This window comes from Balaenoptera physalus (genome assembly GCF_965194825.1).
Source record: "Balaenoptera physalus genome assembly, chromosome: 3".
NCBI lineage: Eukaryota > Metazoa > Chordata > Mammalia > Artiodactyla > Balaenopteridae > Balaenoptera > Balaenoptera physalus.
The window spans coordinates 45,021,251-45,045,603 of NC_138890.1; the positions used below are offsets into that span (position 1 = coordinate 45,021,251).

General features: G+C 40.4%; 1 protein-coding gene across 1 annotated transcript in view; it reads right to left on the reverse strand.

Annotated features, from left to right (window-relative positions):
* Positions 1–24,353, reverse strand: part of SGCD (sarcoglycan delta) — a 419,219-nt gene that overhangs the window by 157,178 nt on the left and 237,688 nt on the right. The window lies entirely within an intron of this gene.

Below are 24,353 nucleotides of genomic sequence, written 5' to 3' on the forward strand. Positions count from 1 at the left end.
GCAGATTTTTTTTTTCATTATAGGTTATTACAAGATATTGAGTATAGTTCTCTGTGCTGTACAGTAGGTCCTACTGTTTATATATTTTATATATGGTGGCAGCAGATTTCTAAACAAAACTGTAATCCCCACTCTCCATGGGGCTGAGCTGATCTTAGCCAAGTTCTAATTGATGTATCTTTCTTTGAAAATTCTAAATGTTTAATGATCCCCACATACGCGATAATTAATTGGCATTCAATCAGAATGGATTTTCCCCAAAGAGACACACAGATAGACAGACACACTCCAAAGAGATTTCATACACACACAAACACACACACACACACAAATTTGTTGAATCAAAGACAACAAGGACACAGAGCCCTTTAGATCTCTCTGTAGATGTTAGTTAGCTCTGGTACACAGAATGATCAGGAATGAATGATAATCTCCTACTCTCACCCTTTCTAGTTCACAGTTTCTCCGAAGAACTATGCAGAGTTCTTAGTGGAGAGGAAAATGCTTGTGGAAAACACTCCAGGTTTCCCGCTCCAGCAGGTCCACTGGCTCTGACAATCCAAGTGCTCCCCAGGAAGATGGAAATCTTTTTGTAGAATGTTTGCCACGCATGGATACAAAACCCAGGAGGATCCAGCATCTCCAAGGTGCCCTCTGCCTCCCCTTTCTTCCTTTCCTTTCTCCAGATTTCTTTTCCTCCAGGCATCCTGTGCCTTCAACCCATCTCCCTTTAATCAAAAAGGGCACCTGATCCCCCTTCCACATGCTGGCAGACATTTCTGAGAATGACTCAGAACAGAGGCTGGCACACTTTTTCTATAAAGGGCCTGATAATAAATATTTTAGGTTTTGTGGGACATATCATCTCTGTGTTAACTATTCAAATCTTCTGCTTTAGTGCAAAGGAGCCATAGACAATACATAGACAAACAGGTATGGCTGTATTCCAGTAAAACTTTCTTCGTGGATAATGACATTTTGATTTCATATAATTTTAAACTTAATATAATCTTATTTTGTCATAAAATATTACTCTTCCTCCCCCTGCCTCTCCCCCACCAAACATTTAGAAATGTAGAAACTATCTCAGTTCACCGGCCAGATGAGAGCAGGCAGAGGGCTGGATGTAGCCCATAGGCCATATTTTGCCAACCCCCAGCTTAGACGTTCTTCCTTTCTTGGAGTAAACTAAAGCCATAAACAAAAGGACGAACCTCTGACAAAACACGTCAGTAACCACATGGTTATTAGGAAGAAGAATGTGGGAAGTCATCCTTGTCTTTCCAAACCCTCGTTACCACATGGCATATACCTGCCTGAAAATTCAGTAAAACCGCTATGAACCGAGTCCCAAATACAGAAAAACCATCGTGCCACGAGTTGCCAGGAAAATGAAGATAGGAAAGACCCTCTTCACCTTCAAAGTCTTACGTTCCAGTGGGAACAATGACGCAGCACACACACCTGCAATACCAGGCAGAGGACCGTAAGGGTGATTAGAGAGCAGCAAACAGTGTGTGGGAACTTTCCTGAAGGGGGAGGCTGTCCCTGGCTGAAGGCTGTGGGGTGAGACGCAAAGGGGATGGTCACGCTGAGCTGAACCTGGAACAGAACGTAGATAGGCTTTTCCGAAGATGGAGTGAGAAAACGAGGACGGTTGTGGGCTGACTGTCTCATGTCTTTTTTCTTCGAAAACAGGTGATTCATGGGCCCAGCCCAGGGCCTGCAGACGGTGGTGGAGTGGCAGAGCTGTGCTGACAGGCGGCTCGGGCCACGGTCTGAGGTGGTTTTCACAAGCGGAGGAGACGGATGGGGCGGCCACCACCAAGGCGTCTTCCACACACTGATGGTGTAGAACCGTGGTCCCTCTCACCCAAGGTTAACTGCTGAAATGGGTGACTGACTCGCTCAAGCCCTGAGAAACCAGTTAACCTTGGGTGAGAGCTCTTGTCCTCTTGTTGAGGAGAGAGAGAGCTCCTGCCACATCTGGGCAGCCACTGATTCACTGTGCCCCACCCCCCCACCCCGTAGCTTGAAATTAAAATTTTGCCTGATGAATAAAGGTTTTTTTGTTCTGTTTTGTTTTTTGTTTATTACTTGGATCAGGGAAGAAGAGATACATTGAATCTAATATTGACACAGGTTGTTTTTTTTTTTTTCCCCCATCCATTAGGAAACAGATATTAACCTAAAATAGTTTCTTTGCCATTGCTTCTGGCAGGGCTTAACTGTGCTACTTCAAACTTACAAACAATTCAAGCAATGTGAGAATTCAGAACCTGGAACCTGCCTAGGAGGATATAGGTTTCTAGAAGTTAAAGCACTAACTCTTCATATATTGAGCAACCTGGCACTGCAGAGAGAGGGGTGACCCGGAATCAGACAACTGGATAAACTCCATGGCCACTGACCAGTGTGCGACCTTGAGCAAATCACTTAATCATTCTGTGGTTCATTCTCTGCAACATCGATATCAGCAGCAGCTCAGGGCTGACATAGCTGAGCCCTCGCTATGAGCCACGCACACAGTAGAAGCCCTGGAGTCAAGCTACCTAGTTTCCAGGCTCCACTCTACCACCTCCCAGTTGGGTGGCTTTGGGCAAGTAACTTAAGTGTTGTAAGCCTCAGTTTCTTGATATGTGATGTTGCACATATTATTATTAAATTATTAAAAAAACACATCTTATTAAAATTATTAAATTCTCTATGTAATGAACTGTGTTCCAGGCACACAGTAAGTCCTCTGTAGTTGGTAGGGTTAGGGGAGGGGGCAGACAGGGCAGGTTAGTGACAGAGGCAGGAGGAGGAGGAGGGGGAAAGAGAGGAAGAGGAGGGGGGACGGGGAAAGGAGGGAGGAGGAAAAGGATGACCTTTCTTTGTATTACCTAATCCTTATAACCTATCTGTGAACTAAGTCAGGGGTATCCTTTACATCCAATATTCTGCTTCCAGATTTCAAAGGATCTCCCTTTAGTGGCCGGTTCACTATTATCTTTCAAATCCCAGTATCTTCAAACGTATCTGCCTGCCCTTAATATTCACAAAATTCTATTGAGGAAAAAAAAAAATCTCTACAGCTTTGATCAAGGTTTCTAGCAAGAGATAAAATAAAGCCAGCCATTCCTTTTTATTGCTAGGTCAAAATATTAACATATAGCATTAATTGGTCTGTGATGCTTAACACGCTGGGAAACAGTCTTTGCTACATGAGGGTTTAAACAAAGAGCCTCATTCTAGCCTGGGACACCTTGCTATAATCCTCCCATATACAGTACCTGATAACAGAAAGATTACCAGGAAAAAAGCACAAACCACCAGCTAACAAACTCTGACTCAGCTGGGTCAGTGCCATTTTATCTGGCTCTCTGGCTCGCTTTACTGAGGTTAAACCAGGAAACAGCGGCCAAGCGAAGCATCCCTGCGGTATCTGTGGTATCAGAACCAGTAGGGGAAACACTTTATGAGGAGAGGCTAAATTCTGCTCTCTCAGCTGCTTCTCTTTCCTGTCTCCCTCCCACTCACCACTGCAGCCTCTGGGCCTGGGGAGGTTAATTTCTGCCACAGGACAGCCTGCTCTGGGGCCAGTGACTTTCACTAAATGAGTTCAAGGCAACCATCCAAGGACAAGGGGCTTATGGGGAAGCGGAGGGAGGCTCAGCCCCGCCTGGCGGAAAGGAAGGAGTCTGGCAAACCCGAGGGTGTTTGATGATGATTATCAGAGCTCTGGACCAGAGCAAGTCAGTCTGTGGCCAATCAGCCCAGATTCTCCTGGACACAGGGTGAGGCTGCTTGGGACATGAGGAAGGGGGACACACACCATTTCTCCCACTTTGGGAGATCAGGACACGCCACATCAGGACTCTGCCCAAACAACTACAGCATGCAGCATTTGGATGGAGAAGAACCCCCATCGTATCTGTTTCTCTAGAGCAGAACATGCAGAACAGAACCACACATTTTCTTGATGACACAAGACCACTGCCTTATTTACCCCACAATGCTTTCCAGGAACTACTGTATGCATGTGGCTATTTGAACACTAAATGGCTCCATCATGCTGACATTTTAAAATTAGTGTATCTGATTTTTTGAAACGTATTATTTGTTCTCATATGAAGGCAGTCCATATAAACATCAAACACTACAAAGCTTATCTTGAAGAGCAGTGGTTCATACCTCTCACCACCTTGAAAGCAAAGAGCTTTCAACTTGCCAGGATTCTCCTTTAGGTACTTCCCTCCCCATGGCCCCAAATATACTTCTGTGCTACCTCTTGATCTATCGACTTTAGATGTTATCCACTGAATTTCTCCAATGGTACGGACTCTTCCATGCAATTTTGGTCAAATCAATATTCAGAATCTACATTATTATGATTATGCATAATATTGTCCACAGCTGAGCAAAGTCATGTTCTTTGATTACATTTCCTTTTTCTTTCTTGTACACTTCTTTTTCTTTTTGTAGAGTCAATAAATGCTTCATTAAAAAAAAATGCTTTATTTTCTACTTTTGTTTTTTTCCTCCTAACGTTGAATCCTTTTTCTTTAGGTTCTATATTCTGGGAAATAACCTCAGCTTTAAGTTCCAATATTTCTGCTGATTTTTTAAAAAAATTTTACTACAGTACTTGTAATTTTCAAGAGCTTTTTCTTATTCTTTGAAACTTCATTTTATACCATTCCTTCCATGTTTGACTGACACACTATCCTTTCTTAGACGAAATAAAAATGCTCTTTGGAAGCTATGGGTTTCTGGAAGAGTAAACCTTGCCATAGGGAATTGGGGAATTGGCTAATTCAATGAAAAACCTCCAAATGTCAGTATCTGTGGGCAGTCAGTACCTGTGGGCTAGTATCATCAAAGAGGAATTCTCTAAACTCCTAAACTCTCTAAACTCTTTCTGACGTTTCATTGTTAGTGCAAAGAAATGCAACAGATTTCTGTATGTTAATCTTGTATCCTGCTACCACGCTAAATTCGTTTATCAGTTCTAGTAGTTTTTGTGTGGAGTCTTTAGGGTTTTCTATATATAGTATCACATCATCTGCATATAATGACAATTTTACATTTTATTTTTTATTTTTTTAACATCTTTATTGGAGTATAATTGCTTTACAATGGTGTGTTAGTTTCTGCTTTATAACAAAGTGAATCAGCTATACATATACATATATCCCCATATCTACTCCCTCTTACATCTCCCTCTCACCCTCCCTATCCCACCCCTCTAGGTGGTCACAGAGCACTGAGCTGATCTCCCTGTACTATGTGGCTGCTTCCCACTAGCTATCTGTTTTACATTTGGTAGTGTATATATGTCCATGCCACTCTCTCACTTCGTCTCAGCTTACCCTTCCCCCTCCCGTGTCCTCAAGTCCATTCTCTATGTCTCCGTCTTTATTCCTGTCCTGCCCTTAGGTTCTTCAGAACCTTTTTTTTTTTTTTTAGATTCTGTATATACGTGTTAGCATACGGTACCTGTTTTTCTCTTTCTGACACTTCACTCTGTATGACAGACTCTAGGTCCATCCACCTCACTACAAATAAAATGAATATGTTTTGTTTCTTTTTCTTGCCTGACTGCTGGGTCTAGGACTTGCAATACTGTGTTGAATAGAAGCAGTGAGAGTGGGCATCCTTATCATGTTCCAGATTTTGGCATGAAGACTTTCAGCTTTTCACCATTGAGTACTGGCTGTGGGTTTGTCATAAATAGCTTTTATTATGTTGAGATACGTTCCCTCTATACCCACTTTGATAAGAGTTTTTATCATGAATGAATACTGAATTTTGTCAAATGCTTTTCCTGTACCTATCGAGATGATCAGGTGATTTTTGTCTTTTCATTTGTTGATGTAATGTGTCACACTGATTGATTTGCATAGGCTGAACTATCCTTGTGACCCTGGGATGAATCCAACTTGATTGTGCCGTATGATCTTTTTTATGTGATGTTGGGTTTGGTTGTTAATACTTTGTTGAGAATTTTTGCATCTATTGGGTTGGCCAAAACATTCGTTCAGGTTTTTCCATAACATCCTACGGAATAATCCGAACGAACGTTTTGGCCAACCCAATATATTCATCAAAGATATTTGCCTGTGATTTTCTTTTTTGTAGTGTCCTTGTCTGGTTTTGATATCAGGGTGATGGCTTCATAGAATGACTTTGGGAGTGCTTCCTCTTCTTCAATCTTTTGGAAGAGTTTGAGAAGGACTGGTGTAAGTTCTTCCCCAGTGAAGCCATCTGGTCCTGGACTTTTGTTTTCAGGGAGTTTTTTTGTTTTTGTTTTTGTTTTTTAATGACAAATTCTATTTCACTTCTAGTGATCAGTCTGTTTAAATTATCTATTTCTTCTTTGTTTAGTTTTGGTGGACTGTATGTTTCTAGAAACTTGCCCATTTCTTCTAGGTTGTCAAATTTGTTGGCATAAAATTGATCATAGTATTCTCTTACAGGTTTTTGTTGTTGTTGTTGTTGCTGTATTTCTGTGTTTAGTTGTTATTTCTCCTCTTTCATTTCCTATTTTGTTTATTTGGGTTCTCTCTCTTTTCTTCTTGGTGAGGCTGGCCAGAGGTTTGTTGATTTTGTTTACCCTTTCAAAAAAATCAGCTCTTGGTTTTACTGATTTTTTTCTATTTTTTAAAATCTCTATTTTATTTATTTTCTCTTTGATCTTTATCATTTCCTTCCTTCTACTGACTTTACATTTTGTTTCCTCTTCTTTTTTTAATTCTTTTAGGTGGTTGGTTAGGTTGTTTGAGATTTTTCTTGCTTTTTGAGGAAGGCCTGTATCACTATGAACTTCCCTCGTAGTACTGCTTTTGCTGCAACCCACAGATTTTTGTCTGGTTGTGTTTTTATTGTCATTTGCCTCAAGGTATTTTTAAATTTCCTCTTTGATTTCATCATTGACCCATTGGTTCTTCAGTAGCATGTTGTTTAGTCTCTAAATAATCTTTTTTTTTTCTCATTTCTTTTTCTATGGTTGATTTCTAGTTTCATGCCACTGTGGTCAGAAAAGATGCTTGAAATAATTTCTCTCCTGTTAAATCTTTTGAGGCTTGTTTTCTGTCCTAGTATGTGATCTATAGTAGAGAACGTTCCATGTACATTTGAAAAGAATATGTATTGTGCGGTGGGGTTTTTTTTGATATAATGTCCTGAAAATATCAATTAAGTCTAACTGTTTCATTGTGTCATTTAGGATCTCTGTTGCCTTACTGATTTTCTGTCTAGAACATCTCTCCATAGATGTGAGTGGGCTGTTAAAGTCTCCTACTATTTTTGTGTTCCCATCAATTTCTCCCTTCATGCTTGTTAGTATCTGTTTTATGTATTTAGGTGCTCCTATAGTGGGTGCTATATGTAAATGACTGTAATATCCTATTCTCATATTGATCCTTTTATCATTATATAGTGTCCTTCTTTATCTTTCTTTATGGTCTTTGTTTTAAAGTCTGTTTTGTCTGATATGAGTATTGTTACCCCCGCTTTCTTGTCATTTCCATTTGCACGAAATATCTTTTTCCATCCCCTCACTTTCAATCTACATGTGTCCTTTGCCCTAAAGTGGGTCTCTTGTAGACAGAATATTATTATCCAATCTGCCACTTTATGTCTTTTGATTGGAGCATCTAGTCCATTGACATTTAAGGTAATTATTGATAGGTATGTATTTATTGCCGTTTTGAACCCAGTTTTCCAGTTGATTTTGTATTTCTTCTTGTTCCTTTCTTTTTGTTTTTGTTTTTCCTTTTGTGGTTTGATGGTTTTCTTCTGTATTATACTTGAGTTCTCTTCTTTCTAGTTTTTGTGAATCTGTTGTATGTTTTTGACTTGTAGTTACCCTGTTTTGTTTTTCAAGTATGTTAACCCATTATTATATTTACTTGCTTTAGACTGATAGTAATATAGGCTCAAACACATATTTTAAAAAACCTACATTTTCTTACTGCCCTCCCCAGCATTTTATGATTTGTATTTCCTCTTTAACATCTTCATGTTTATCCTTTTGCTATTCATTGCAGTTAATCATCACTTTCACACACAAAAATTTTTTTTAAATCTATGTACTGGCTCATTTAAGTGATTTATTTTCCAGTTGCAATTTTCTCTCTCCTACAGATTTTTGCCTCCTTTCTATTTAGAGAAAGCTTTTCAATACTTCTGGATGGTTTAACTTTCTAGATAACAATCCTCCTATCTTCTGCTAGGCTGGGAAGTGGTACTTCCTAGCCGGGTCAATTGGGGATGGGATCTGGGTATAGATGCTGAGTTTAACTGGTCTTTATGCAGATTTTCCAACCAGTCCTTTTTGTCAGCCTCACTCCAGAGTGCATTATGACTATTGTTGGCCCAAGGCACTGTGCCTCAAGTGTTTAGTGGAAAAGTAACCCTGTTCCATTCATTCTGGACAGTGGCTCTCAATTCATCAGGGACATCTATTTCCAGAGCCTTTCCAGGGCTCTGTATCATGGATCCTCTCTCACTCTATTTATTTATTTATTTTGCTTCCTTCACTGCACATTTGTAGATTCCAGCTCTGCCAGGTCAGCCCCCTCTCATCAACCCACTTTCCATCAGCCCTTTCCATCATTTTTTCTCTTTCTCTATGACCATGTAAGTTTATTCCTTTTCAGTTTTGTTTTCCATTTACTGTCTTTTTGAATGGGGTTTCTGAATGAAGCAGAGACTTATCATTTCTCACTGCCATCAATCTGTCTATCTCTAGAGCCACCTCTTACTTCTGCCTTCCCAAGTGGACAAAGCAGGTTAAACTTGTGTGTAAGTCAAGAGCAAGTAGTGTCTGGTCCAGGACCCAAGAGCTTCTCTTAAGCATTTTGTATATACTGAGTGTCTAGAACATGTTATATATTGTCCTTGGCCCTGGATAATAGGAAAGATACGACCTTTGTGTTGGAGTAGCTCCTTGCCCAGCAGGAGACTGAGTCAATGGAAAATAACCATGAAAACAATGCAATATTCCTCCCATCAAGATCTATGCTCTCCCGGTATGAAGGGCACAGATTTTAATATTTGCTTTTGATGCCAGCCGCATCAACACAGCCTGTTCTGAAGTTACTTATCTTCATATATTTTCTTTGCCCTCTGAGGAGCTAACAGTCTGATCTGGGAATGTAGATAAAGAGAGAAAACCCCAAGACGGCACATAAACAACTTCCACATTCAGGGAAGGCTTTCAACTCTCAGTGGGAATGAAGCTCAGAGAAGGAAGGGATCAGCAGGGTTGGAATCCTGAGCCATCTTTCCAGAGGAGAATTCCGCTGGCTTCTGCCTTATCCTCCTAACGAAAAGGCACAGCAATTCACAATAGCATAGTGTCCACCTAACGCTGACTGAGAACACAGGGGAGCCTGGCCTGTGGAGTAACAGTTCAGAGTGTGACCTTTGGAGTCAGATTTGGGCTGGAATCATAACTCTACTTTTACTAACTGTGTGGTGTTGGGTAAATCATTTATACTCTTTGAGCCTCACTTTCTATATTTACAAAATGAAGTTAAAGGCTACCTAACGGTGTTGATATGAGGATTAAAAGAAGACAGTATATGTCAAGGGCCTAGCACAGTGGCTACCAAAATGCTACATAAACTATAACAAGGAAACAGACAAAACCTATAGTAGGAAGGCTTCGTGGAAAACAACTGATTCTAGGACAGGGGCAAGAAATATGAAAGATGTGCCTGGAACATCGTGCAGTGCCAGAAAGGAATGAAGTGCTCAAAAACAAATAAAAAAACAAATAGAAAAACACCCCACAATTATGGGGGAGCATGTCAAAGCGACACAGGAGACAAACCTAAAGAGCTCCTAATGGCCAAGCTGGAACAATGTGAACAACAAAATAAATATTGTAGCACTGAATTATAACCCAAGACATAAAATAAATATCCATGAGTCCATTCTGATATACATAAATGATTAAATAGATAAATGGAACAGAAAAAACAAATCTCCTATGTAGAAGAATTCCAAACAATTTTCATAGTTAATTCCCTAAATCTTAAAGATGGATTGCACAAAGTGACTTCCTTTGGAAGAATACAGCATGAAATAGGGAATAGGAACATCACAGTGGAGAAATCTGACAAACACCCCTTCAGCCAGGTGATGAAGGTCAACATTAACAGTGATAAGTCATGTTGATAGTACGCACCCTTGAAAAATGTGAAGAGAGGGACACTTTACCTCTGTGGTCTTCCTCTTAACAACCCATTACCCGCATCTAATTATGAGAAAAACATCAGACAAATCTTAATTGAGGGTTATTTTGCAAAACACCTGACCAGTACTCCTCAAAATGGTAAGGGCATCAAAACCAAGGAGAGTCTGAGAAACTGTCACAGCCAAGTAGAACCTAAAGAAACATGACAAATAAACATAATGTGGTATCCTGGATGAGATCCTTGGATATTAAAAGGACATTATATAAAAACTAAGAAAAATCTGAAAAAAGGATATATTTTAGTTAGTAATAATGTGTCAGTACTGGTTCATTAACTGTGACAAAAGTACCATACCAATGTTCTATACTAGTAATAGAGGAGACTGGCTACGAGATATACAAGAATGCTCTGCATGATCTTTACAACTTGTCTGTATATTTAAACCTTTCAAAAAAAATTTTTAGTGTTTTTTTGGAAAGCTATATTAGGCTGCGAATTCCAAGATCTAGAACTTTAGGAAGAGACCTCAGAAAGGCACTCATCTCTGCAAAGGCAGGAAGCTTAATACATCATGGACATGTGATTTCACTCCGGGGTGGATCATGTTACTAGAAAATTCTCCCCTAAACAAATTTATTTCCATGGGATTTTATCTTTAGGAATACTAAAATAAACAAGAGTGCACGGGCCTCTCACAGCCAGTTCTCTATGCAGGGCTCTTTATACGCTATCATTCTCCCCTGGTCAGCTTACAGAAAACAGGGAAATCAGAAGTCGCCAGCTTCTTTGTGGTAGGAATCACAATGTACTGGCTGTAGTGATCAATGTTCACTAAATAATATTCTTTTTTTTTTTTAGTTGAAGTATAGTTGATTTACAATGTTAATTTCTGCTGCACAGCAAAGTGATTCAGTTATACATACACATACATTCTTTTTTATATTCTTTTCCATTATGGTTTATCACAAGATATTGAATATAGTTCCCTGTGCTATACAGTAGGACCTTATTGTTTATCCATTCTATATATATCAGTTTGCATCTGCTAACCCTAAACTTCCAATCCTTCCCTCCCCCCTGCCCCCTTGGCAACCACAAGTCTGTTCTCTATGTCTGTGAGTCTATTTCTAATACTAACTCTTGATATGACTAGAAAAATCAAACCGACACAAACTTGCATTAGTCATTAAAATCATCCCAAAAGGTAGATTGTAAGTTTATCCTCAGCAAGCATCAAATGTTTCCATTACCATTATTATTTTAAATAGGATGCTTTAGTTGTCTCTGAATTGATCCTTTTAAAAACATGACAAAGGGCTTCCCTGGTGGCACAGTGGTTAAGAATCCGCCCGCCAATGCAGGGGACACAGGTTCGAGCCCTGGTCTGGGAAGATCCTACATGACGCAGAGCAACTAAGCCCATGTGCCACAACTAAGACCTGACACAGCCAAATAAATAAATATTAAAAAGAAAAAAAAACTGGAAGGGGACTGCCAGCTTTCCTAGTGTCTGGCACATTCCTGGCACTCACTAGGCTTTCAATCAATATTTGCTGAATAACTGAATACTCAGATCAAATTAAGAGTCAACTGAGAGTGAGAGTTGTCAACAAAAGAAGTAAATAAGTGAAGGCTGACATCAACTCTCAAAGAGAGTTTTCAAAAGGCAAGCCATTAAGCATGGCTGATGTGACAGTGTAAACACAGGTAACTGAGAGTGCTGGGAGGAGGCAGTATAGACCTGTAGTCAACAAATACTTGTTCACCACCTACTGAGTGCAAGGAACCGTAGGTGATACAAATTAGAGCTGAGATGTTGAGACTTCAGATGACAGGGAGAAGCAGGGGCACACATCGTTATCCCCAATTCTTGCTGACCTAAAGGTTAAATTAAGCCCGTTCCCCGGGCTTGTAGCACCCATCTGGCACGTGGTATGGAATATGCCCTCTTTCAATTGCCATTTGTTCATTCCATTAACATTTTAAAGATATCTTCTAGGCATAAAGCACTGTGCTATGTACTGAGCAGGTAGCCTCTGCTCTCCTGGAGCTTACAATCCCTAGTAGGGAGGATGGACATGAAGTTAAGAGTTCCGTAAAAGATTATATAATTGTGATTACAACAAGTACAATGAACAGGAAGAAGAAGTTGAAATGAGCACACGTGCAAAGAAAACCTATCCTAGTCTGAGCAGTCAACAAAGGCCTTCCTAAGGGAGAGGCATTTTGGCTGAGATCATAGGGGTGAATGGGAATTAACTAAACCAGAGGAGAAAGAACTTTTCAGACAGTGACAGACATGTATACCGGCCCTGAGGCAGGAGGAAGCTTGGTGTATTTAAGGGACATAGAGAAAGGAAAATGTAGATGGAGCTTAAAGATCAATGGGGAGAGGGCAAACATGTCCCCCAAGTCTGCCATCAGCTTTGCTAACTCAGCCCATGCTGTCCTCTGATAAATGGGAATGTCTGACTTTGATGTAAGAAAACTCATTTGTTTCTCCTTAAGGATGGTTCCTTGGGGTTTCATAAAGAAATCCTTTCCTGCCTTAGTTCTTTTTTCATATTCTCTTCTACTCACATTTGAGTTTCACTTCTCATACTAAGTCTTCATTGCCGTTGGAATCTACTTTTGTATACATTTTAGGTGGGAATACAAATGGAAGTCATTTTCCTTAATGCTCTCTACCAAGAGATTGTTATTTTCCCTGCCAATATGTGGTGTCACCACTATCCAATATTACTCTCCAAATATACATGAGTCTGTGTCAGAACCTTCTAGTCTGTTCTACCATCTGTCTGTTCTGGCAACAATACTATACTCTTCTATTTCTATGGTCTATGGTACATCTAAATATCTGATAGATCCGTCTTCCTTCTTTGCTTTTAGATGCCATTTAAACGATACTGGACTTTCTCCAGAAGTGGGAAGTCATCAAAGGGTTTTAAGCAGGGGAGTAACTGGAGCTGATTTTCATCGAAACATGGTCCCTCTGGCTACCCTGTGAGGACTGACAAGAAAGAGGCAACGCTTGATGGGAGAAACCAGGTGAGAAACTACTGCTGTCATGCAGGTGACAAAGGATGGCAGCTAGAACTGGAGTGGGAGTAGGGAAGATGAGCAGAAAGGTTAAACATATATATTTTAGAATTGGTGACTGATTGGGGTTGGTAATGAGGAAGGGGAAGAGTCTAGGATGGCTCTTACATTTCTTGGCAATTGGAGAGGTTGTAGGCCATTTACTGAGACAGAGAACAGTGTGGGAGAGAGATAATATTTGAGGGGAGAGTCTGGTAGGAGGGAGGTTGGGGACTTAAGAATTCAGCTTGGGACACGGTAAGTATGAATTGCTTCAGAGTCTGATACATTGAGGTGCAGAGTTGGCATTTCTTTCCACCCTACATCCTATCTTTTAAGTTCCACCGCACATCCACAATGAATACTAAAAGCTCCTTTAGAAAAATGTTCACAAACTATCTCAGCTGACAAAACTCACACAGAAATCTGTGCATTTTCATGTTGATTCTTTCTGGCAGCTTAAATTTTGCTTTCTACTTTCTCTAGAACCCACCATTGGGGATCCTGTGAGAGGTAGACATATAATGCAATTGTTAACTTAAAGGTAACATCTTAAGTTAAATTTCTCATAGTTCGAAGGTTAGAAAGAATTGAACAAAACTTCTCAGGAAGAGAAAAGTCAGTGGTTCTTCTGGTCGTGTGTATGGGTATGTGTGTGGGTGTGTCCAAAGGCTGGTGGAGGGGAGGGGTTCTAATTACATATACAGTAAACAAGTCAGCAGGAGACATAAAATTATGAATTTGCTACTCAAGTTTCCTGAAATGTAGCTATCTCCATAGGAGAAAAGAAAATGCTGATACATTTTCCTCTTTGGGGGTAAGGTCAGATCTGAGGGTTAACTGGGATACCTTGGCTAAGAATGACTTCTTCCACATTCCAACCAAAGAGCCCAAAGGGACATACTGTAACCTGGACTCAATTCTGAGGGAGTATAGCTATTGCAGAGATTGCTTTGGGGATGCGTAAAGGGGCAGATGTTTTATACCTGCTTGGCTAAGGAAGCCAAGGTCAGAGCTCAACTGGTTACCCTTTTATGCGCCCAACACAGGGCTAGAAATTGTAACGGCAGTGTAAGAGGTAATCCAGAGCCTTTGCTGTATTTGGAAAGATAACATTAAGATTCAAGTAAGAATCCAAAACCAATATGACATCAGAGACAGACTGAGAAGGGTCACCTGACAATATCCAATGCACTCTCCTAACATTATCTCAGGTGACAATTTCATCTTCACAGTACATAACACGATGCTAGCTTCAGTAACTGACTGAACCTCCTTTCTGGTATTTCCTAGTGTTCTGCAGAAAATTTTTCCATAATAGGCGAGTAGCCATCCTTCAAAATAAAATAAAAACCTGCACCAAAAAGATTTTGTGGGGGGAAAAAAGCTCAGGAAATTCAACATTACTTCCTCTACCTTTTAGCTGCAGAGTACTTGTTAGTCTATCATCAGCTCTAAGAAGTCCCACATCAACATAATCTGCTTACAGTTGTGTACCTAGGAGTTCTAAAATCTACTTAATCCTATCACTTATTTTTCTTAAACTACATGTTGACAGAAAACATGGGAGGACCCATGTGGGGAAATAGTACCTTACTGGTTGCTTTAAAAACATATGACTTAGATATCTCTCGCTTTATCTCTGTAAAAACCATCAAAGGGCTTCTTAGTAGAGAAGCTGACAAATGATAGACTCTCAATAATGCCTGCTGGATTGGTTAGTGTTTGTAGTCCTAGCGAGCAGGTGTTATGGCCACTTTATAGATGAGAAGACAGGCTAGGTGTGGGGCATGACTTGCCCAGGCTTGCATGCTGGTAAATGGCAGAATGAGAGAACTCAGGGCTGTAGACTTGAGTACTTTCCCCTGTTTTATTGCTGTGGGAGGTGTAGCCTAAGCAGAAAGTGTAAGAGTTGTAATTAAAGAAAGTCTTCAGTACTGGCTGGCATAGTTAGGGCAATCTTCATGGAGGGGAAGGGAGACATGACCAGGGTTCTGAGAAAGCCAATAAACACAAAGATCCCGCAGTGCAAGGAGGCAGCTCCATCTTTTCCACAAGAGGTCAAGCTGATTCCAATACTATAGCATTAAAACCCAACAAGCACCAAGGTTAGGATAAGCTTTTCTCACGGAAGTTTGTTTTTCCTAACACAGAAAGCAACAGGTAAAAACTCTTCCACTCCTGTTCTTTGCTACAGAAACGTTGGAGGCCAAACTTGCCTGGCTTTTGGCCATATTTTCAAACAGGTCTCTTCCATGTGTGGTGTCCTTGCAGTGGCCCAAGAGCATCCCCAGACCTAGGAGCACAAGTCCGGCTTTGTGACACAGACGTAGAGAATGGACTTGAGGACACGGGGAGGGCGAAGGGGAAGCTGGGATGAAGTGAGAGAGTGGCATGGACATATATACACTCCCAAATGATAAATACAGAGCTAGTGGGAAGCAGCTGCATAGCACAGGGAGATCAGCTCGGTGCTTTGTGACCACCTAGAGGGGTGTGATAGGGAGGGTGGGAGGGAGACGCAAGAGGGAGGGGATATGGGGATATATATATATATACGTATAGCTGATTCACTTTGCCATACAGCAGAAACTAACACACCATTGTAAAGCAATTATACTACAATAAACATGTTAAAAAAAAACCAAAGAAAAAACAAGTCCAGCTTTGTGGCTGCCCCCACACATTCCTTAGCTCTGTTTGTATGTGTTCCTCCCTCCATCAATGGGGCCTTTTGCTTTGGATCTTGACCTTTCACAGAACAGTGCGTGGCCCGCTAAGGAGGCAAAAAGCATCTCTGAGGAACAGTCTGGATAAAGATGATGTGAGCCCTGCAGAGAGAAACAAGCGCAAGGGGGGCTGGCGTCGTTGACACGGATAGAAAGCCAGTTGCTGGTTACACCCAGTTTATGTAGTAGGAGAGTTGAGATGTGATTTGTGTTGGAAGATATATGCCCAGCCCAATGCTAATGGACTCAATGGAGGCTTTGCCTCTTAACAAATCAGTCTCAGTGACATAGAAACAATCCAACCACCTCCAGACTCCTAACCCTGGGTCACTCGAGCCTTTCCTTGTGCTGTGCTATTGTGGTTGTGTCTGGCTTTGGGGCTACACAGCCCTCGGCCGAGACCTAGCTTTGACATTTCTGAGCTAGGAGCCCTAGACCACACAGCCTGGGTTTTCTCAACTGGAAAAATGGGGCTAATTATGTGAAAAATGGGGATAATAACAGTAGCTCCCTTACAGAGCTGGAAGGATTAACTAAAATAGCACAGGTAAGGAATTTAGCATCATGCTTGTACCTTTAAACACATATATATTTAAAAGGGTATTAGAGGTCACTGATGTTGATGGCTGATGAGCTCTGTCAGCCCCAACATACTGGCTGAGTTATGAGGACGTGAAACATTTCTGCTTGTCCATGGTGGTTAAGAGCCTAATTTTAGGAAGATGGGCTGACCATGGCTCTTCTATTCACTAGCCGTGTGAACGCAAGTGTGCAACTTAACCTCTCTGTGTCTGAGTCGCCTCACCTATAAAGTGGAGGGAGTAAAGTACCCACCTCATAGGTTGCTGTGACTAGTAAAAGAACATATGCAAGACATACAGCACGTGCCTAGTAAACAGTAAGAACTCAACATGTAGAAACAGTAAGGACAAGAAGAGTGTCCTGCATAGCATTTGTGTCTAGGCAGAGTAGGTGACTCTCTGGAGTGATTAAGGAGGTGTGGAAGGCACCTAGACCGCAAAAGGTGTCTGAAGGGCCCATGGTTGAGACCGCTCCTACCATGTAAGCCTGCCTCACCAGCTGCCATGGAGAACTAGGCTAGTGGAGAATGGAGACACGGTAGGTAACTGTTGATTCAAAGGGAGGACATGAACACTAATTCCATATGGGATCCGAGACCAGGTCCACCTGGACGGGTAATTCATGAAGGGTAGGCAGAAAAGGAAAGGGAGTATTAAAACAAAATATTTCAAACTTGAGGCACTGTTTGCACTTTGTATTCAGCTAATTATAAGATTTACAGAAGGGTCAAGCAGTAATAATCCCCAGGTCACATGGAACCTGACTTAGAACCCAGGCTCGTAATCTAAACGCAGTGCTGGGACCTACATGTCATGCTCCCTGAGTCCTTACAGCTCTTAAGAAGTGGCAGATAATATGTGATTTTAATTTTCTTGCTCAAAAAAAAAAAAAAAAAAATGAAAGAAAGAAATGAGCATGCATTATTTTCACAACCATTTAAAAATCATGACTATACATGAATATACAGTATGTTCATAATCAGGAATATCATGAATATAAAATATAAAAATGTATTGTTGGAACGAAAATTGTTGCAGCCACTATGGAAAACAGTTTGTCAGCCCCTCAGTAAGTGAAACATAGAATTACCATATCATCCAGCAATTCTACTCCTTGGTATAGACCCAAAAACACTGAAAACAGATGTTAAAAAAACAAACAAACAAAAACTTTACACAAATGTTCATGGTAGCACTGTTTACAATAACCAAAGGGTGGAAACAATCCAGATGCCCAGCAACAGATAAATGGTTAAAAAAAAATGTGGTATAGAGGCTTCCCTGGTGGCGCAGTGGTTGAGAGTCTGCCTGCCAATGCAGGGGACACGGGCTCGAGCCCTGGTCTGAGAAGATCCCACATGCCGCGGAGCAACTGGGCCCGTGAGCCACAACTACTGAGCCTGCGCGTCTGGAGCCTGTGCTCTGCAACAAGAGAGGCCGCCATAGTGAGAGGCCCGCGCACCGCGATGAAGAGTGGCCCCCACTTGCCACAACTAGAGAAAGCCCTCGCACAGAAACGAAGACCCAACACAGCCAAAACATAAAAAAATATAAAAAAATTTAAAAATTGCAAAAATGATTCTATAAAAAAATGTGGTATGTATATATATTTGTTTTGAATTTTTGAATTTTATTTTATTTTTTATACAGCAGGTTCTTATTAGTTATCCATTTTATACATATTAGTGTACAGATGTCAATCCCTATCTCCCAATTCATCCCACCACCACCCCCCTCCCCTGCCACTTTCGCCCCTTGGTATTCATATATTTGTTCTCTACATCTGTGTCTCTATTTCTGCCCTGCAAACCGGTTCATCTGTACCATTTAAAATGAGGTATATTTATATAATGAAATATCTTTCATCCATGAAAAGGAATGGAATGCTGATACCTGCCACAACATCGATGAACCCTGAAAACATTATACTAAGTAAAAGAAGCCAGACATAAAAGGCCACATGCTTTATGATTCCATTTATATGAAACATCCAGAATAGGCACATCACAGAAGAGGGACAGAAAGCAGATTAGTGGTTGCCAGGAGGTGGGGGAGAGGGTACCGGGGAGTGACTGCTTAACAGATGTAGGATTTTTGTTTGGGGTAATAAAAAAAGATTGTGAACTAGATGGCCTGTGGTTGCATAACATTGTGAAGGTACTTAATGACACTGAATCGCACACTTTTAATTGATGCAAAAAGGAAATTTTATTTTATGTGTATTTTCCCACAATAAAAAAAAAAGGACAACCTTGTGCATGGGCTAGAAAAAGAAATCATTGAGTGGAATATGGGCTACAGACAAAGGCCTGCAGCCAGGAAGGTCTAGGAGGAGGGTATACTGATTGTGTACTTAGATCAGGCAAAGTAAAGGGAACCTCAAGAGTTCTCTGTGAGGTAGAGAACCTCCTGCTGGGAGGTTTGTAAATGGAGCAATACCCTGTGGGGCCCTCCTGAGTACAAATCCTATTTGTGTCCCCAATTTCTTGCTTGTAGGAAATAGACTTCATTCAGCCTCCTTGACCTTCCCAGAGTTCCAAAGGGCAGATTCAAACAGTTGCTTATCAGGGAAGGGAGGGGACGAAGAAACAAAGGAGGAGCAGTCAAGGAACAATAGTGCAGCTGTGGGGCAGGGTCCTGGTTCCTTCTCAAGAAACATACGTAACAATACCTTTGAGTTCTTCTGCAGGAACTAAGGCCCCTACCCAGTTGGAGGACGGTGACTTCAGGCTGAGCACAAGATTCCTGGAGTACCACCCTGTTACCTCACCACCAACCAATCGCAAGAAATCTGCACAGTGGAAGATAAGGAAGACTCTGACCGCCCCCCCCCCCCCCACTCCAATGATTCTCCCTTTAAAAGCTTTCACGGTCAAGCAGAATATTTGGAATTAGTTTTTGGACAGGAGTCCACCATCTCCCCAGGTGCTGGCCTCCTGAATAAAGCAACATTTCCCTTCCTACCAGCACTTGTCTCTTGAGTATTAGCTTTCGAGCAGCAAGCAGCTGAACCTGAGTTTGGTAACAGTTTGTGTGTTGGCGCTGCGGAAGAGGAGGAGTGGGTGCTGGGGAGGTTAGTGGATAAAGTAGACCAATGTCTATATCATATATAAGAGGGAAGATATATAATTACTTAATAAGTATACATGTTATTAATTAAAGTGGTCATTGAACAAACTGAAATACAATCCATGGTCTGAAACCAACAGAGGAGAAAGAGAAGGAATAGAAAAAAAATTCATCCACCAGAAGGAAAGATAAAACATTTTTAAAATAAGTTAAAAAGCAAAGGAACAGACTAGTAGAGAAGAAACACAAACCAAGATGGTAGAAGTAAAAAATATCCATAATATATATAAAAAGGCAAAGTAAATGCTCTTTATAAAAGAAACATTTAAGTATAGCTGATTCACTTTACTGTACAGTAGAAACTAACACAACATTGTAAAGCAACTATACTCGAATAAAAATCAATTAAAAAAAAGAAACATTTAAGACAAAACCACATGGAAAGGTTGAAAATAAAGATATGCAAAAAGATATTCCATGCAAATACTTACTAAGAGAAGGCTGTGCAGCAATATTAATAACAGACAAATACTATTATTTAAGGCAAAAGGTATTAATGCCTAAGTAGAAACTACACGTAAAATAAAAAACCCTAACAAGAAGTTATACAAATCATGACTAGATACTTAACTATTGATGCAGCTTAAAAACATTAATTAAAAGTTGTCAGAAGTGTGAGGGAAATTTGGCAAACCCTAGCGTGAGATCTGAACAAAAATCTATTAGAAAATTACACACTCTGCTGACCAAATAACATCAAGGATGTGAATGATCTGAACTAACAATATTTAACTAGGTTGAACTAATGGACATGTAGACTCTGCATCCAACAAATTGAGGCTCTCCATAATTTTCAAACACACTAAAGCATTTACAAAAATTGATGCAGGGCTAGTTCACAAACGAATTTCAAACAACCAGTGTCATACAAAACACATTTGCTGACCGCAGTGCAATTAAATTGTAAATCAAGTAAGACAGATAATTAAAAAACAATCTATCTTGGACATATAAAAATAGCTGTTGTAGTTCATATTGATCTCCCTGCTTCCACTCTTGCCCTCCTAAAGTCTATTATCCCAAAACAGAGTAATCCTTTTTAAATTCAACACAGATTATGTCATTCCCTTGAGAAGAAAAAAAAAAAAAATCCTCCAATGGCTCTCTGTCACAACCAGGCTTAAATTCAAACCCCTTACTACAAGACTCTATGTGATCTGGTCTCTTATTATCTCTCCAATCTTTATTCATTACCAGGCCCCTCTCCCCACTGTTATTTCTACTCTAGGCAGGGACTCTGGCCTTTTTTTCTTCTTCCCCGCCTGGGGCATTTGCATTTCCTGTTCCTTGCACCTGGAATGACCTCCCCCAGATATGCACCTGGCTAACACAGTAACCTCTTCATTCTCTATTTCCTTTAAAGACAGAGCAGAAAAGCTTTCTTTTTCTCCATTTACCTTAGCACAACATAAATGTATTATGTAATTATTTGACTGTGTTTTCTTTAGTGTCTCCTCCTACTACAACAGAAGATCACTGAGGGCAGGCACTTTGTTTTGTTCGCCACTGTGTCCCCAGTGCCTAAAACAGTGTCTCGTACAAGGTAGATACGAAAAACGATTGTCATATGAATGAAAATCAAAGTCAACTTGAGTTTGTTGAACTGATTGCCAGAAAAGTCTATACGATTTAGATGGTAGTACCAAAAACAATGAAGAGTGGGAAGATGGCCCTGCTTTACTATGTATATCAGAGCACATCTGGAATATTGTGTTCAGTCTAGACCCTACACATTAAAGGAGACAGAAAAAGGTGAACAACCAAGACGGTAAATACAGTATGGCCATAAAGTCTGTAAACACTGGTGTACATACATAAAAATGGCTCCATGGTATTATATAACAATGCATGATGTATTATGTGATATGTTCAATGTGTTGTTTCTCATTAGCAATACATAGTTCAATGAACTGAGAAACTGCAGTAAATGTGGTGTATTAACAATTTTTCCTCAACTGTGCATAGTATCTATGATGCACTGCCTAACATGATTCTTGTCTGTTATGCAACAAACTTGCACTTTTAGCATGTCAGAAGGGTTCAGATCTGGCACACAGGCAGCCCACTACACGTGTTCACACGTCCAAAGCAGGTCTAGAGATGATCAGCCAAGCAGACCTTCACCACTCTGGTGTGGAATGGAAACACTCTGAACAAACTTCTAGCCAGTCAAGTATGGGTATTAACTGGTCACGCATGTGTTCAAATATGTCAACTAGTCACTTATGTTTCCAGACTTTCTGGTCACCCTGTATATTCTACCATGCTTTTCAACGTTTCACTGGGGGAAGAAAAGGGGCTGGGGCCACGTGATGGCTATGATAAGGACTCTGGAACTAGACTACCCGAGTTTGAATTCTACCCCTACTTCGTGGAAGCGCTATAGAAACCTGGACACATTACTTAATTCCTCTATTGCTCAGGTTCTCTCTCCATAAAACAGAAATAAAAGTGATCCTATTCTATAGGTTATTATGAGGATTAGATAATGTCAGAAGAGCAATGAGAACCATGCCTAGCAGAGAGCATGCTGCAAATCTATGTTAGCCACTGCTGTTGACATGACTAATCATCATGATCATAATAACATTATCATCATCCAGCACCTATCACTCACTGACCACAATCTCTGGGCTGCTTAGTTAAAATTTTCAGAAGAATATTGAATTTGTCTCATGGAAGGGTCTACACGTTCCAATAAGTTTTATATCTTGCTTTGGACAAACTACCAATTCTGAGCTTATTTTGTTAATCATAACACAATGCATGATGCTATACCAATGGCAGTGTGATGGTTTGTTTGCTTTATTTTTGGTTATTTTCCGACCACACCGTGTGGCATGTGTGATCTGAGTTCCCCAACCAGGGATCAAACCGGTGCCCCCTGCAGTGGAAGCACAGAGTCTTAACCACTGGACTGCCAGGGAAGGCCCTGTGATGGTTAGTTTTATGTGTCAACTTGGAGGGTGTTTTTGGATGAGATTTGTGTTTAAATCAGTGGACTTTGAGTAAAGTATATTGCTATGTATAATGTGGGTTTGCCTCATCCAATTAGTTGAAGTCCTGAATAGAACAAAAGGCTGACCTCCCCCAGCAAGAGGGAATTCTACAGCAGATGACCTTTGGACTTGAACTGCACTTTGACCTCTAGCCTGCCAGTGCACTTTGGGTATCTTGGACTTGTCAGCCTCTATAACCTCCTGAGCAAATTCCTTAAAATTATCTATCTATCTATCTATCTATCCACCCACCCATCCATCCACACACACACACACACACACACACACACACACACACACAGCTAGTTTTATTTCTCTGGAGAATCCTGACTAATATAGGCAGTCAAAATAGTGAAAGAGCAGAAGTGGGTGAATACTACTACAGTATTATTTCATATGAGAAAAGATACAAAGAACAGAGGGAGTCCAGCCAAGAGAAGGTTAGCTTAGATGTAAGAGCTGTCTTCAAATAATCAAAGGGCTAACATGGGGAAGAGAGACTGAATTGGATCCGGATGGCTCTGAAGAGTGGGATAATTTGTGGATGAACCATGTATACAGACAGATGTCAAGTTGATGAGAGGAGAACTTTCTAACCGCCAAGCTGTTTCGAACAATGGAACGAGAGGAAGAGACCTTGTTTCCTAAGGTTTGAGACTCAGCAGTATTCAAGATGACTTTAGGTGTCATGGAGCATAGCATTACATATGAGAGAGTCACTGCCTGTCAATTCTCTTCTACCTTTCATGATGTTGGACACACTATCTGATTTTGAGCCTGCAATGACATTAATATCTCTGCAACACTTCCACATTTTCATTTTTACCAAAGGCAGAGTTGGCCTCAAGCTTACTACCCCGCTATTTGTAGTTATTTTTTACATCTGCCTTCTATCCATGGGGAATCACACTGGTTTTTCACATAGAGTAGTATTTAATTTCTCTTTTAAAGCATCAAAGAAACACAGGAGTCCTGTAAAAGGAAAATATTAAGTAAAACTAGTAAGGAGGACACATTGTTATGCCAGGGGTACACAGATGACTAAAGTGTGGGTAACACAGGATAGAGGGTGTTTAAGCAAAGGCTAGAGGACCACAGACCACCCAGTGGATTCAGCCCAGGTTGGGTATGGGGACTGGAGAAGTTTTAGGATAAGTTTCATCCATCCTGAGGCTTGATGAATCTATAACATGCTGGGCCCTTTAAAGCTGGTATGACCTTATTCCAATAATAAAATAGTATACCATCTAAAACAGGTAAAGTAAACCATGTAAGTGACTTTCAGAAGTAAACACCAGAAATATCTTCATTTTGGTAGATATCTATTAGCTTTTTAAAACTGAGTTTATGCACATTTCATTGAAAAAATAGTCTGAATAAAACATGAAAAAAAATTAGGTTTTCACTTCTTTTGATTCATACAGTTTGGTCAACAAACACGTGTAGGACCATAATGATGGACGGATCTATGAGTTGAAAGAGAATAATCCAGCGCTGGCAGGTTTTTTTCTTTAACTATTGAAATTGAAATGACTTTCACTTGTAATTAGTTTTATACATTCTTTGAAGAACTGTCAAATCACATTTCCCCAAGGTTAATATTTGAACAAATCTATTACTTACTGTGGAAAGTAAAATTTTCACAAA